This window comes from Bubalus kerabau, chromosome 3, assembly GCF_029407905.1.
Source record: "Bubalus kerabau isolate K-KA32 ecotype Philippines breed swamp buffalo chromosome 3, PCC_UOA_SB_1v2, whole genome shotgun sequence".
Lineage (NCBI taxonomy): Eukaryota > Metazoa > Chordata > Mammalia > Artiodactyla > Bovidae > Bubalus > Bubalus kerabau.
Window position 1 is genome coordinate 141,909,862 of NC_073626.1, and position 14,539 is coordinate 141,924,400.

Sequence of the window (14,539 nt, forward strand, 5' to 3'; positions counted from 1 at the left end):
TCAATAGCCAACTGCGTGTCAGGGTATTGACATGGGTGCGGAGGAGAAACCGAACACAGTCACTCACAAAGAAAGGCTCACAAAATGTGTCCTTCTCCAGTGTGGGTGAGCAGAGGCTCCAGGCTCCTCCTCAGCCCCTTCACCTGCTAGATCCACCCTCATTCCTGAACCTGCCCCCTGAATGACAGGAGCCAGTCTGAGATGATAGGAGGCCAGCCTTTTTCCTCCCCTCTTTCAAAGGGCTCCTGAAACCATCCTTTTCCAGAAGAAAGGCAGCCACAGGGCCTTCTCCCTTCCCTGGGGGCAGCAGTAGATCAGGTTCTATTACCTGAGAAGGCCCCTGGGCTAATTGAAGATCACAAAGGCTTTAGGGCAGAGCCTTGCATCTATATCTGTTCTTTGTATAAAACTGAGCCAGGAGTAAAGCATCACCCTCAGCAGCTACCACAATCAATAAATCACAGATCTGCAGAAACACTGCAACAAATTCTACCAGGGAAACCGACTGAACAACACAGAGGCTTCCAGAGGACTGGGAAGGCGGGTGGGAGTGGGGGCAACTATCTTTTCTTACTGCAAATTTACCAGAAACACAAAACTACTGTTTACTTGCTCTAAAACCTCATATCCTCCCCCTCTCTGTCTCTGTTTCTCACATAGGCACAAGCACACACAGTCTCGCCAATTTTAACCTCTAGATTCTTCCTTCCACCCTGAAACAATAAAGGCAAGTTTGAGTGCCAAGAACCGCAACCAGAAACAGAAAGGATGAGGGTGTCCTGCACCACCTTCTTGGGATCCCAGGAAAAATTTCAAAATGGATCAAGGGTGTCTTCCCTACTCCCCTCTTTTCTGCTCCTACTCTCAACTCCCAGGGACCAACCTCCTGAGCTCTGATGGCCCCAGGCTCCACATTCCACTCCAGCTGCCCACTCCCCCAGAAGCTGAAATTCCAAAGAGATTAATAGATAAAAAGATGCAACACTTTACAGTTTGAATGGTTTGGTAGTCTCTTAATCTCCTCAGATACATTTTCATTGTTAAAGAAGTACACTATAGCCCATATTAACTTCCAGTGGAAAGATCTTCAGGTAAGGTACTAAAGAAAAACATGTTTTCACCAGTATTAGTGTGCATGCTACGAACATGTGTGCGTGCTAAATTGCTTCAGTCGTGTCTGACTCTTTGCATCGCTATGGACTGTAGCCCTCCAGGCTTCTCTGTCCATGGGATTCTTGAGGCAAGAATACTGGAGTGGGTTACCATGCCCTCCTCCAGGGGATCTTCCAGACCCAGAGATTGAACCCACTTCTCTTGCATCTCCTGCATTAGCAGGTGGATTCTTTATGACTAGTGTCACCTTGGAAACCAGTATTAGGAGGGCAAGTAAAATCATCTGGGGGCAAATGAGCCACCTATAGGTGGCACAGAGGTCCTCTAGGCTCCCCTAAACTGCTCCACTTTCCAAAGTTCCTCTCTGTCTTTTGCTTGTCAACTAGATTCTTAGAAGGATCAATTCATTTGTTTTTGCTGTTGGTGTTGTTTTTAACACTTCCCAAAAAGGACACAGGAGGCAAGATAGAGATGGGACAGCTGAAAGTCCTGGTCGTTCACAGGTAGAAGACCAGTCATTCCTACAATTATGGGGAAGGCAAAATAATTACTCTAAGGGCATGACCTGTTCATCCATGACCCAGTTGCTTAGAATTCAGAATTAGACCTCCAAGTAAAGTTTCACCTATAAAGCTCATTGGTGCCACTTCCTCTGTGTGGAGGTGAGGAGAAGGTAAGACTATCAAGAAGTATTTTATTTTCAGAATTCTCTCTAGTAAAACCAGACACTACTTTATAGCCCCTGGGGCAGATCTTAACTTTGGAAGATAAGAACAAAAAATAGGCCAGGGGTAGGGCTGGCCAAGTAAGCTCTGGTCCTCTCACTTATCACCTCAAAGGCTCATATTGGGTTTAAAGTGGTAGGGAAAGGAGATGAGTTTTCTGGTCTTCCAGATCTCTGATTCCAGGCCTGTCCCCAAACTGAGAGGCCACAATTCAACCTGAAATCAGATCTGAAGGCTAAAGGAAAACTCCAGGTCTCTCGATACACTTCAGTTCCAGAAATGCGGTGGCAGGATCAACTTGGCCTGGCTGTCTGCAAAACAGGACTTCATAGGCACGCAGGAGGCACAGTGTAGCTACTTATCTAAACCAAAACTTCTGAGCTCCACCTGGGAACACAGCCACAGCAAACCTGAACCAAGGAACTAAATTCCCAGACGTCAGGAATGTCCAGTTACAGTGAACGAGAGGCTGGCCATTTCCTTCTCCAACATGGACCCGTCTTAGATAAGTCCTCACCTTCCCACTCCCTCTTCCACCCCCAGACTGACCTGCAGCAGACCCAAGAGAAATGTTTGTTCATTTTAGCAAAATGCTAACTGCACCCAAACATTAATAACCACCATTAATAGGCAGTGTCGGTTCTGGAAACCCCATGACTCCTCAGCCATCTAACTGGTCCACATCACTTTGGCCCTACTGCATGGCATTCAGCATCAGCAGACAAGAAACATTTTCTAGGAAAGGATCCGCACACATGGATCCAGGAGTTAACTTACTCCATGTTTTCCAGATCACGGGGGTCTGCACGACCACTGCCGACAGAAATTGTTTTTATCACCACAAAGGCATCCCAGTCGACTGGCACAGGACTCTGCTGGCTCACAGCACCTTGCCCTGTGACTGTACACACCCTAGAGCCCGGAGGGCATCTTATCTGCAGTCCTGCACTAAAGGACAGCAGCATCTTTTCTAAGTGTAGTAACTACAGAGAGATAAAATGTTTACCGATCCCAGAATCAAAACAAAATTTAAGAAAAGAAAAAAAGTCGAATATGCAAGTTTGGGTATCACAGAAGAGTTCAAACATATGGCACACTGTGTGAGGACCCCCCCAGCTCAAAACTAAATTCTTCAGGTTCTTTTCATACTGGGTTAGAAATGCATATACTAGTAAGTCTTGAGACTCAATGGCATGTTAAAATGACTGTGAAAGTGAAAGTGAAGTTGCTCAGTCGCGTCCGACTCTTTGCAACCCCATGGACTGTAGCCCATCAGGCTCCTCCGTTCATGGGATTTTCTAGGCAAGACTGCTGGAGTGGATTGCCATTTCCTTCTCCAGGGGATCTTCCTGACCCAGGAATCGAACCCAGGTCTCCCGAATTACAGGCAGACGCTTTACCGTCTGAGCCACAACTCATTAACATCAGGATCTCCGTCCTCCATTTAGTAAAATCTTATTCTGGAGGTTTCTGGGAAGGTAATTTTCTTAAATAGTATTGAACTAGAGACGTATTTGTCACTCCCTTCATTCTTATTATCCTCTCTGGAAAAGCTATTTGCAACTCAGAGCCCCAGGAATGAAAAAAGGAGTCAGTAAAATTTATCTTTGTTAGCAAACTAACATTTGCTTCGTCATCACAGGTTTTGAGCTCTGCCTAAATGTCATTTTATCTAATTTAACAGTTAAAAAACCCTTGATTAATTTCTCCAGTGTAGTGTTAAGGAAAGCTAACTATACTGAGGTTCTCTAGCAAGGAATTAATAAAGGAATCAAGCACTTGGCTCTCAATAAGACAAGACTACCCAGATTTCTAGTGGGAATATTCCAAGGCACAAGCATGTTTTCTTTGGGGAGTTTAACTCACCAAAATTATTAAAAATTGAGATCAAACACTAGTGCAAAGCCCCAAAGGAAATCATACTAGAGTGGAGAGATTTTTATCAAATGAAAACCTGAAAAGGTAAAGTTTTTATAGTGAAAAATAAAAGGCTTTCTCCCTTACAAGAAAAAAATCCTGCTGCCCTATATCTGTGTTTAGGGTTCAAATAGCAAAACATATACAGATATTTAATAAGTGTGTAAAGATCGTCACTGTGAAATGAATGCAAATTTCACAAAGCCAAGCTTAAACAGACAGGCAGCCATTACCATCCTTTCCCAACCACTAAAAGCCATTCTCATTCTTGTACCTAACAAATGCCTCCACTGAGATGTAATAGCAACCAGGTCCTTGAAATGGCTAACACTGGGAGGTAAAAAAGAAAAGAACAGGAGGGGAGAGCAAGAAAGTCAAAATCATACTGTGTATTCTGCAGTTCCCTAAGGGGACACTGAGCTCTCTAGATTGCAGTACATAGGATATTATTATTGTGACTGAAATGAAGTTAATAAAACCCAGCATACAGACTGGGGAAACTCAGGTCCCCACTGATGGAATACTTCCCACACAACATATTTTAAGCATATATGTACCTGTGTAATTTACAGTAGTTACTTAAATAAGAAAAACAAAACAGAAAAAACTAGGATATTGTTTTTCATTTTATGATTCTAAGACATCTTTTTATAATTTACATCATTTCCCAAAGGCAATATTAAATTTGATATTATAAAACCAAAGAGACTATTTCAGCTCCTGAATGTAAATCCACTGAAACTCTTATCCTCATTCTTAATGTTATCCAAAGGATATCATCCAATCATAGGAGGAATGTAATTCCATTTTTAACTATCTTTGAAAAGTGTCACAAAAGCCCAAAGTGATTTGTCTCCTGGAAAAAAAAAAAAAAGTCATAAACCTCTATCCTAAAGAAAATATATATGTTTCTACCTTTCTTAAAGCACAAAAACCCTGGGAGACCACTGCACTGTTTTAGATTGGGGTTAATCCCAGATATGGAATATCCCAACTTCAAAAAGATTTCATTCTTCCTAGATTCCCTGAGTTCACAAGTTATTTAACTCAAGAACAATTTCTGAGCCACAAAATGAAGCATATTAATGTAGTTTCTCCCTGTCCCTTGAGAGGCCACAATTTTAAAATAGTTCTCATCTCACAGGCTCAAAACAAACTACCAGAAAGACAAGTCAAAGGCTCTGTTTTGAAATCAGCCTTAAAGGAGAAAGGGGCTGTTTTGGAGGTTAATTCAGAGGTGCAGGTTTAGGTGTAGGCTTGTGGGTGCACTCCTCACTTGCCTGCCATACTGACAGAGACTATCTCAGTGCCACCGCTACCCAGATCTGGATAAAGATGACAAAAGAAACTCTGTCTAACAGGTTTCATGAAGATGGCTTCATTTCTTTACTTTGCTAGCAGGAGTAGGATCGACAACCAGATATATTTTCAGAGAGCAAGCCTGTGTTTATTATATACATGAGAGGCTGGTTGTGAGAAAGACGACTTCACTGACTCACATCAAAGGAAGCAAAGAGCTGCATCTCAGAAGCCTTCCTGGCTTGAAAAGAACTGTCTCCCTCTAACTCGCTTTCAAGCTATACATCAATCTTCAATATAATTATGTTTGACAGAATATAAGCTCTCGGCAGTTAACTTGTTTACAATAAATGCTTAGTTTGGGTACACGGACTGTATTTCAGTCTTAGAAATATCAAACGCAAACCTACAACAGTCCCACTATCCGGCTGAGAATTATTTTGCTATAAATCTTTTTACTGGGGGGCTGAGGGAATTACTTTGCAGTTTGTTTTCCACTAACCACTTGGAACAGTGTGAAAAGAAGTACATTTATACTCTGACCCTGGGCTAATTGGAATTCTATACATTTTCACAGGAGAGCGTGCGGTATCAATCCTGAATATGAAGGTCGGCGCCTAGATGGTTTCACCATGGCGGCAAAAAAAACACGTGTGCAGCAAAATGGCTCTCACTAAGGGCACAGCATTCTCCTTCAGTTCTTTCTCCTCCAAGTCTCTTGGGAACTAACAACCATTTGTGACGGCATTGGCAGACTTTCAATAGTAAGCTCCAGTTGAGGGGTGAGGGGTAATAAGTTAGCCGTAAAAATGTGCTGAAGGCTCAAACTCACTATCTGAATGGACCTGTAAATAGAGTAAGTCATGCTGAATGTTAACTGGAGATTCACCTGAGAAGAAAAAAGAAAATTAGGATCACCTTGTTCATCGTTATCAAGTGCCTTTACTTGAGTCTTAAATGAGTAATAACTTGCCTTTCAGTGAACAATTTGCTCCTCTTATACCCCCTAAATAACAAAGGATGTTCATTCCTCTAGTACCACATCTTCCAAGCCTACAGGACAAAATCTTATCTGAATGGACCCTGGTGAGCTGAAAGCTGGCAAAGCTTCAGGAGAACCCTGATTTAGCCTCACTCTCTTCCATGAGCTACTTCCAGGCATGCATACTCACTAGCATTCTGAACCCTTTCTCGTTTGCAGATCATGACAAACTGATCATCACAGGGTTTCCTCACTTGTTTCTTAATTTCACAAACACCTTGTTACCAGATTTCTATGATAACTCAACTTTAACATAGTATTAGTATAATATATTAAAGAGATCATTTTAAGAAACCTAGTTGAAGTTTACTTTCCAAAATAACTAATACTGGGGAAATGTCGTTCCTTTATTACTTAACAGTGAGATCCCAACTTCTTTCCTTCTAGTCAATGTTATCATTTCAGGCAACATAGAGAATTTTTTAAGTCTTTCAGCTTCTAATAAAGAAGACACGTAAGTGATCTGTAAGTTTCAAGAGTCCTCAAATATATTTTTTTTTTTAAAACTTGTCACATGACTTCAGTATGAGAGAAAGAAAGGAAAAATATTTTCACTGAATTATCAACCTCACAGATCTTTTTTGTTAATATCAAAAGCACTAGTTTGCAACATGAACTAATGGAAAATTGTTAAATTCACCTAAAATAATCACTTCTTTTTTTGATTTAAATAAGCCCTTTTAAAACCTTGACTATTTAACTGCTATTTACTTAGGGGAGGGGAGACATGGAGAAGGTGACTGATGAAAAAAAAACAGGTTTTTTTTTTTTTTTTATTGTACAACAAAAATTCCCTCCAAGGCAAAAAGACATTATGCCAAGTTCCACCCAGAATTAATGTTTAGGTTTAAATTATAAAGCCCAGAAAAAATGGAACCACTAATAGACCCTTAAAGCTCGTGGCATTCGTCAATGATGTTAGGTTATGTAAATGTTAAAACTGAAAAACCTTTTGCTGACAAAAGTATTTTAATGAAAGCTCTATTAACTAGACTCTCTAAACTGAAATTTTTTAAAAAAGAAAAAAAAAAAGAAGCTTTTTGAGCTGTATGACATAAACTCCAGTCTGAAAGGGATTATGCTTTGGACAGTTCTGGGATTATGAGACCTCCACCAGGAAGGGTTTACTGCCTATCTTATTCCTTTCATTTTGTTACTCTCAGAAAGGTTTTTAAAGATCGAACCCAAGAAAACTCTTAGCTACAAACCAAAGAAATAGTCTCCTCTAACTCTGTCAACTGAGTCTAACCTTGGGCTCCAGCTGCTCTGATGGCCAACCTCATTTGTGGGTTTAGTATCCACACAACGACAGGGGTTAACTCCCCTGTTTGGGCTAACTCCACTGTCATCACCCAAGTTTCCAAGCACACGCAATTCTATTAACAGAGTAAGAAATACAGCCTACAGTGAAAGAACAGTAGCCACCGATTTCAGCGGCTGCCAGTCAGCTCATTCCAAGTTGCTGAAAGCGCTGCCCTGGGGAATGAGGGCTCAGCAGTGTGAAGGATTATCGATTCAATGGTTCCAAAGATTGCAGACAGCAGCCAAAGCCTATGCATCTCAGAGGACAGTCTATATCACCTATGTGAATGTCAGGTGATATGTCTGTGTGGAAACTTGGGGTCCCCCCACAATGCCACGTATGCCAAGAAAAAATAAGGGTGTTCATTAGTCAACTCTCTCCCCCCATCTTGGCTGTTCTTCCATTAGCCAGAGGAGGAAGAACAGCAGGCCCAGGGACCACACCTAACCCTTACTTTGCAGGGCTTTGTAACAAGAGAAACATTCATTACTGTTTACTTCCATTTACACAGGTGAAAAAGAGAGAGGGAGAGAGAAAGAGAGAAGGCAGTTACTCCTGCAGGTAGAATATAAGAAATTGTGATTCCCCATCTTCAACTGTATATGAAGACAAACCAATGAGCACTTTCCATGTCTCCTGAGCAACTACACCCAGGAGCTCCTCTCGAAACTTCCCAGGGCATAGTGAGAACCAAACAGTCTCTCCCCAAAACAGAATTTAGCTAGTAAACACAGCAAAGTAAGTGAAAAGCACTTCAGTTTTTCTGCATCTTCTCCAAGACTAAAAATTGGTACATTGTGTGACAGGTCCACCTCATTTTTCTTAATGATGTTTTTATTATTCTTTCACTCAATTAAAGCAGAAATGGATATTGCATCTTCTGACTGTATAATTGTTATTGTAATCTGTTTTCGATCACTGCTTGGGAAATGGGTCCAAAACAACATAAACTCTCCACTGCCTCAGAAGGCAAGTCATTTTCTTTTACTACGACACTTAAAGAGACATTTATCATGCTGCTCTGTTAGCATCTTTGGGTTATGAATAAAGAAAGTTCTTGTTCTGTTAACCAAAAATAATAATAATAATATTTTGAAAACATTGCTATTTTAAGAGTTTTGATATCAATGTATTTTCCTAGTAAGCTATCAGTTTTTCCTTTTCTTATATGCATATATAAATAACTGGAACAAGCACAATAAAAATAAACAATTTTAATATGGGGAATAATCAGGAAATTTGAAAATCAATCTTATCCAGTTATGAAAGAACAGATACAGTTGCTTTCTAGCCAAATTGTTTTTAAGAAGTAAAAAATATTTTTAAAAGAAATAAGAAGATATCTGTGCTTAATATTATGAAATTAAAATTGTTTCTATGAAAGATGCAAATCACCTCTGTCAGATCTTAGTGCTCTGAAAAACAATTTCTCTAACCAGAGTCTCTATTAATTTTGTTCATATCTGTGCAAGTCTTCAATAAAACAAAGAAAGTCACTGAGCTACTGTGCACATTTCAATAACCATGCAACCATCAGTAAGCACCAAAAAGTTACTCTGGTGTGAAATGCACCCCTTTTCATATACAGTAGCTTGCAGCATTTCTCCTTAACTTTTTAAAAATCTTTTTTGTTATGTTATGCTATAGTTTAACAGCCCACTGTGCTAAGACCGGACTTCATTCCAGTGATAAGGCAACTAGTTAAGGGTAGAAACTAATCTGTCTTACGTACTAGCAAGTAGTAATAATACTGAGAGCAATCAAAATTGAACTATACATCCCCCAGACAGTTTTATTATCCTAATGTGTCCTAAACACATATAAAGAATATTTCTAGTACAATATAGAAAGTGAAGTGAAGTCACTCAGTCATGTCCGACTCTTTGCGACCCCATGGACTGTAGTACAATATAAGACTCTTATAATTTGCTCACAACTTTATTGCAAAGTTCAAATTCTGGAAATTTCTATTAAGGATTTTTTTTTCCATTTTAAGCATTTGTCAACTAATAACTATCATATTCACTAGCTTACTTTTAATATTTTTAAAGATATACACATCAATTAAGAATGGAAAAATATAACCAAAAACCTAATCATCATAATTATACATCTACAGCACATTTACTCCATATTAGGTCATTTTTAGCTGGTTAATTAAAAATCTGAAATAATTAAAAACTCTGCAAATGAGAAGCAAAAGACAAGTTGCAGAAACAATTTCTGATGTAGCCTTTCACTGCCTCTTAGTTATACTGATTTCACCACAATTTTTAAATCATTTGCTATCAAACAACAAAATAACTGTGTCAATTGAAAACAAAAAAAAAAATTATATGTATAGATGGACTCCCATGACTTTGAAAACTCCATCACAGATCATTTTTACATAAATACTTTGTAACATAAAGTCCTTGTGGGGCTTGTTTCATGTAAAAGAAGAAAATAAATATTTGGTTGATCACTGAATTCAGAAATATAGAAAATAACACACTATAGAAGCCACATCTATACTTTTTTGGAAATGTGTGAGTCCTTAACTGGCTTTTGTTTTAACTCAAACTTCAATTCCACTCAGGGCGGTCTACTTTGACTTTGAAGCATCTATCACATTACCCGTAAGTAGTAGGATAATGAATCCTTTGTATATAAAAATCCATTTTTAACACATAGACATTTCCAAACCTCTACTGCACTTTAAAATAAAAGGAATCCATGGCTCTCCATATTGACATCCTAAATTAATGCTGGAGAGCAGTGGTGATTGGAAGTGAGAAAGCTCCAATACAATCAAAGTCAGCAGAAGGAAATCATTCATTTTTAAGTCATTATAAAGAAAACAAAAGGCAAACTCTCTTCTTCATTTTTGAGCTAAACATAAAGGTCTCCTACTTGAAACCATTTTCAGTTCTTTCCCTCTTTCTTTTCTTTTCTCTCTTTCTCTCTCCCCACCCTCCTTCCTTTCTTTCTTTCCTTTTTTCCAAAAAATAATGAGTTAAATGTATGGGTTAGAGCCAACATTTCACTGCTGTTCTTATTCTTGGGGAGTTGGGGGGGAGGGGAGGGGGAACTTGCTGCCAAAGCTTCAGAAAAGAGAGTTTGGGCTGCTAATTTTCCGTTCACAAAATCTAAATTCCCGTTATGCATCTCACACAACTCATGAAATAATATGAAACAGTATTATATCACTGCAAATTGAGACATTTTTTATCAAAATAAAGAGTGATGATGCCAACATTTCATTTGTCATTTACCACTTGTCACTTTTCACTGACAAACTGTTACACATACAACTTTTGTCAAATGCTCCATCCTTAAATATGTTTCAAAATGCCATTGTATCTCAGCATTCATGTAAGGAAGATAGTAAAACTACTATGTGACCACATATTAGTTATGCAAGTTTTTTAAAAAGCCTACTTATTAGATAAAAGTATAAATAACTTTTTATTTATTTACATGCTATGTAAGATAAAGTTTGGCTTCCTGAAATAAAGCAAACTACGTACATACTTTTTGCACATATACTTATGGCTGAGTCCCTTCACTGTTCACCTGAAACTATCACAACATTGTTAATCGGCTACACTCCAATACAAAATAACAAGTTAAATAAAAAAACTATGTACATATTTTTTTTGCACCTAATATGAGATTACTAGTTATAAGAAACTTTTTTAATGATGAGAAATTGTCATTTTTATCTCAATAGAAACTTAAAAACCCTTAAAAGACCAAAGAAAATAATTTGAAATTCATCTAACTCTGTCAATTTGTGTTTTTTTATATATCATATTAACTGTCTCTGCACTAAATCATAAAAAAGAAAAAAAAAAGAGTTTTAAATTATCAAAGTAGTACCACCAAGTTTGACTGCTTACCAGATTTGCCTTGTCAGATATACCAAATAATTACTATGTCTTTCCTGGAATAAAACTGATTTCCACATTTTAAAAATAACTCAAAATTAATTTTCTTAGATGTTTAATAAATTATAATTAGTCTGTTTCCTTCCCTACAGATAGGTAGGCAAAATATATACATACATTCACACAAGGGGAGAAGAATTAACACAGGATATGTAGTATGTACAGACTGATACTCAGTCACAACCCCCTGGAGAAAGAGGATATAACCTATTGTCCGCAGGGGTTAAAAAACAGATGCTTTAAGGGATATCTATGTAGTTTCAATACACACACATACACATATTTCGTTCAGATGATCTTGAATATATAATGGTCAGTGGGTTCCTACTAATGGAATATAAGGCTTCCAAAACTATTCGAAACATCAAATTATGCTCAGGACTTTGAGGGGCGGATACCCTATGTTCTGTTTAATGTGTATGTTTCATTGCATATATTTTTTTTTAACCAAGTATATCTTTATTTTAATAACAGCCCAAGGACAGAAAACACTTTAGAGAGGGCTATTTTTCTACCTCAGCAAAACTACAGAGGACACACAAGACTGTTGGATGACCCCAAAGCCTAAGTTCATTCTATTTAGAAGAACTTAAACCCTTAAAAAAAAAAAAAAAAAAAAAAAGGAATAGAAGAGGGAAATACAATCTTTTCACTTTTAAAGTAATAACATGAGTCTTCCCCACAAGCATAATGGTGTTGTACATCCTTAGTTACAAAGAATTTAATGAGTTTTTCCATTTTGCCTATGTTGACAATCTGTTTCAAATTTCTAAGTATTTTATACATGTCTATAAGTCGGTATCTATACTCTTTCATATCTGCACTCCTTTCAAAATGTAAAATGTCTCTCTATAAGTGCTCCTTGGTGGCTACACCTGACTTGAAGTGCATTTCTTTTAATCGAAAAGGAAATGTTCCACATGCAGATAATTAACACTGTAGACAGTGTTCAGCTCTAAAGGAGGCCCTGCCCCACAATCATGATCACATTTGCTTCCCAATTTGAGTACATCAGCATGTATTGCATAATGATATTTTTCCCCTTCCAACAAGACAGTTGTGTTCTTAAAAGGGCTGACCGGTAGCAAGAAGAAAAGGTCTACTTGGGGTCCAAGAGTTATAACTTCAATAGACAATTCTTCACCAAAATTAAATGGTTGTTTTAAAAACTAACTTTTCCCCCCAAAAGCTAATTTTTTTTCAAAAAAAAAAGCAAGATATTCCTAGTGTTTAAACATTTTCCCTTGAACTCTAGAACATTTAACACCAAAACAAAACAAAACAAAAAAATCATCAAAATTCAAAGGAAAATGGAAAATATCAAAAAGATTTCTGATGTTTAATGCCTCCTATCAGCAAATACACCATCTGGTATACTCTAGCGCTGTTCATTCAGTTTAAATAAAGCTGTCTGAAAGTTCTTCTTTAAGCCAAACATTAAAAAATGAAAATGCTTGTGTTAACAATGAATGAAGCACAGTAATTTATTGCTATTAAGGCACAACTGGCCAGCGCCTTTCAGCAGTCCAGGAGGAAAGCAGAATGCCTTGCTTCCTCGGGAAACTTGATTGGCATCACTTTCATTTTATGCTGTAGGTTTCATGGCTGAAGCATTGCATACAGCTGAACATTTTAGGTACTTGTGCTAATGGTGGTAAAGGATCATCTGATTCTTATATTCATCATCTTTAATAATCTTTTCTTTTTCTAAGTCTTCAAATAGATCTGTAAGTTTTAATCAACAATATCACAAATATAAATTTCCCCACCATTAATCACCCTTTTTCAAAATCCTTATGGAGTGAATTACAAGCTGAGAGGGGACGCCAATTCTAGTAAGTGAATGTTACCCAGCAGGGATATAAAGCTGTCAACACCGTGGTGCTCTTGCTTGCTCTAAACTCTCTCCCAGCCTTCATATGTTTTTTAAAGAGATATTAGCCTTTTTTTTTCCTAAGGACCTTCTATAAAAGCTGACTGTCATATATATCTGAGCACTTATATTTTATTACATACACGCTTTAAAACATACTGCTTGGATAAGAGCAAATACAGCCTAGAAAGTGTTAGAAATACAAAGCAAAATTGATCTACTTTCTTATAGTCTTCTAAAGCTAACCACACTGTAAACAACACACTTCTAAGTCCCCCTATTAAAACAGAATCCTGTGATAGTCTTTCTACCACCTCATCCAGTCAAATCCAGACACTAAAATAATCTCTCTTTTGAAAAAAAAAAAATTAGTTCTCATCAAAAAATACAGCGAACTCTCTCTCCTTCTAGAAAAGTAGTGACAGCAACAGAATTTATTATGGCAACCAATGCATTCAGAAACATTTATTTACCTATTTATCAGAAGCAGTAAGATAAACTGCCATTTTATTGAGTAGCCAATTAACTTAATGATTTCCCCTATTTTTAGGGGGAGACTAAGAAAGAGAATCACTAAAGATTAACTAACACATCTTCCCAAATTTTGAGCTCTGTTTTATTATTATTATTGTTATTTATTATTACAGCCATCTTTACAACATTGACAAGACTGCAGTATATCTGAAAATGGTAATAAATGATGCAGAGCTATAAATACTTTTGTAGTTGTCTAGGGTTATTATATTGCTTCATAAAGAATATTTAAACAAGAAGAGGTAGGATAATAGAAATATAATCTACTTTATATATACTCTATGTTCCCCCCCAATCATTTCAATTATAAAAGAACCACTAAATAGAAATATTATCTTAAATATTTTTAAAATTTAGAATGTGCATTTTTAAAAACACTTTGCTTTTCTCCAATCTATATACATGATTAAAAGTTATAATGAAGTAAAATTATGTATCTCAATGTACTTTTGGAAACTATCCATATATAAACTTAAACCCTCAAAATAATCATTAACATTCAATAAGAAAACTTTGCACTATTGAAATGTTATGTTCTAAGTTGTTATATTTTAAAACTTCCTAAATGAAAATTTTTCCAATCTATTATGTTCTACAGAGTAAAATCTTTAAAAATCCACTCTATGTAAACTATTTTATCCACTTTACTATTACATATCATAAATGGTACTTATTGAGACAAAATAATGTCATTTTTATTTTCAATTTGGGAAGCAGCAGAGATCTTTGATATTACTAAATTAAGTTAAAGCTCAGAAAAAGTGACTAAACCAGCTTATTGAAACAAATTTATTACTTCTCACC

General features: G+C 37.1%; 1 protein-coding gene across 4 annotated transcripts in view; it reads right to left on the minus strand.

The window, feature by feature from the left end:
* The window catches only part of SATB2 (SATB homeobox 2), a 203,489-nt gene that overhangs the window by 182,368 nt on the left and 6,582 nt on the right, over nt 1-14,539 (minus strand). Inside the window, exon 1 of one of the 4 annotated variants that reach the window (XM_055573036.1) lies at nt 13,098-13,117. The exons of the other annotated variants lie outside the window; for them this stretch is intronic. The gene's annotated coding sequence lies outside the window, so the exon portion shown is untranslated. Of the gene's footprint in view, nt 1-13,097; nt 13,118-14,539 lie in introns of those variants that run through there. 4 annotated transcript variants of the gene reach the window in all.